Below are 2,965 nucleotides of genomic sequence, written 5' to 3'. Positions count from 1 at the left end.
TCATGCTTCTGCTGCCAAATTCTCACTCTGCCATCTGCATGATGCAACTGGAAACGTGATTGATCGGACCACATGACTTTTTCCCAATGCTCTGTCCAATCAACATCAGGTGGTCATAATAATCTGGCCACCCAGTGTATATATCCTATTGTTTCTATTTCTCTGGAGAACCCTGACTATACAGTATGATGTCTGATTTCTCTACTGGGCTGTCAACCCCTCAAAAGCAATCACTTTTATATTCCTCAAAGAACAAGGCTTTAATAATAGAGTGTGTTAAGGAAATATTAAATGAATAGATTGACTATTTAGATAATAAATGAATAAGTATTTGGTTACTTCCACCTGAAATATAACAAAATTTCATTCTCTCTTTCCTTTGGCAAAATTATAGCTAATTTGCCTACAAACATCAGGTGGTCATAATAATCTGGCCACCCAGTGTATATATCCTATTGTTTCTATTTCTCTGGAGAACCCTGACTATACAGTATGATGTCTGATTTCTCTACTGGGCTGTCAACCCCTCAAAAGCAATCACTTTTATACACCTCAAAGAACAAGGCTTTAATAATAGAGTGTGTTAAGGAAATAATAAATTAATAGATTGACTATTTAGATAATAAATAAGTATTTGGTTACTTCCACCTGAGGTATAACAAAATTTCATTCTCTCTTTCCTTTAGCAGTACTGTAATTCATACACTTACCCTCTTTATCTACATTACTTGAGATTCCAGTCCCTTGCAACCCCTATCCAAGTGTATCCTTCACATTGCCACTTGTAGAACCCCTCTACAGCTCTCATCATAGCAACCCCTATCCAAGTGTATCCTTCACATTGCCACTTAGGATTCTCTAGAACCCCTCTATAGCTCTCATCATTTCCACTTTGCCTTCATGGCAAGCGCATCTTACTAATCTCTCTTACACAAATGCTCTTAATAGGCTGCCTGGTTAAAAACAAGTTATCTGTGTGCATTATGTACCTTATAACTATCAAAGGTAACTGAAGAAAAAGTGATTGAAACGTTTTAAGCTATTTCCACTTTAGGAAGATGGCCTTTATTATAAACTGTCCCAGAAGGCTGGGCATTTGGGCTGTGTGCTCTACCATCTTGGCACCTACATTGGCCAGACAGTTGCTTACTTACCTTTGAAGTTATGAGGTTACTGCCTCTGTGAGCACTTCCTTCCCTTCCTCAGTCACGTGGTTGCTCCTCCATCTCCCATATATATGTTCCTTGTATTTTTCATGTGTTTCCCACCTAGAATGCGAGTTCCTCCCAGAGCCTATTCTCATCTCATTTATTTGGAATCCCCAGATATCTAGCCTATTGCCTGAGATAAGCCCCCAACCGCTCCCTAAAGTAATTTTATGTTTTATAAGCATGCAGGACTGTGTTCAAGTCAGCTGGAAAGCATAAATTACTGGCTTTTCCTTGGAAATTCTTTCCTAAAACCAGAAAAAAAAATTAGGCAACACGAAGAAGCATCTGATGCTGTGCACCGATGAACAAACTACTTTTTCCCTTTTCATCTGGGCATTTTGACATGGTATTGAAATTATAACCTCCAGGTTTCTCATGTCTGATGAGAATCCTGCAAGAATCCAAGAGTTGTCTCCTCTGCATCTAAGAAAACTAACTGCCATTCGTCTATACAAAGTTTAAAGTGTTGTTTGTGGTGTGTCATCCAGTCAGTAGCCGTGAGTTTGTCAGGTTAAAGAGTTAATATCGCCATTTGTTAGAAGTACTGCTGTTTTGTAAATGCCTAACTTTTAAGATGGCTGAGCACAAACAAAGCCAGGTACAACGCTGAAATCTTTTGATAAATGTCAAGTTGCCATTAGAATGCTGCTCATTGACTTTAGGGCACAGTCAATTGTCATCACTCCCACCAAAGAAGCAATTGCTTCCTCTCGATACCTTGACAGATCTGCGTGGGTCCACAGACTATCACTGCCCTCGGAACTATCATGCTTAGATCTGTTGAAGTATGAAAAAAAAATCAAGTGTGCTTCACAAAACAGGACTGTAAAAACAAATTTGGCTTCAGCTGTCTTTGATGGAAGATTTTGAATCATGGCCCATACAAATAAATTTTTTTAAAAGATGGGGAAATCAGCTGAAACATTAGTGTGCATTAAATGCAAGAAGACAGGACTGTTCCATTAAGGGAAGACAAACCTCTGATACAAAATAAAACCAAACTTTTGAGGAAATTGCTGTGCAATATTGTCAGTATGAATTAATCTACATTTGAGCCCTTGTACAGCTTAGATGGATATTATATGCCTTAAAGGTAAATGATTAAATACTGTTTTCATTCCACATTGGTAGTTAGTTATAAGATACATAATGCACACAGATATGAGATCTCTTCAATGCCTTCTACTTTACGTACTCGCTTAAATAGGTGAAGTCTCATTATTTCTCTGTAACACATTCTGACTGCCCGTGACACATGGATGCTTCTCACTTGCTTTCTATACTTTTCCTTTCATCCACACTACTTATCAGTTTGCTTTCTCACAACATTATATGTGTCCCTAGACCTTGTTATCACTAACATTTTATTAGACATGAAAACTGATAGGATGAAAATGTAAAAGGAAAGCTGAGTTGAACATAAGAAAAAGCAATGAAATTTAGTCGCTGAAAACACGCTATTATTTGATGTCTGGTTAAGATCATTGTAGCAGTAAAAACATGAAATTCAGCAATCACATTGTTTGCATTATATGTGTCCCTAGACCTTGTTATCACTAACATTTTATTAGACATGAAAACTGATAGGATGAAAATGTAAAAGGAAAGCTGAGTTGAACATAAGAAAAAGCAATGAAATTTAGTCGCTGAAAACACGCTATTATTTGATGTCTGGTTAAGATCATTGTAGCAGTAAAAACATGAAATTCAGCAATCACATTGTTTGACAAAAGAGAAGAGAAGGGAAGGGAAGG

Source organism: Myotis brandtii, unplaced genomic scaffold, assembly GCF_000412655.1.
Source record: "Myotis brandtii unplaced genomic scaffold, ASM41265v1 scaffold14, whole genome shotgun sequence".
NCBI lineage: Eukaryota > Metazoa > Chordata > Mammalia > Chiroptera > Vespertilionidae > Myotis > Myotis brandtii.
Note: the sequence above shows the minus strand (reverse complement) of the source record.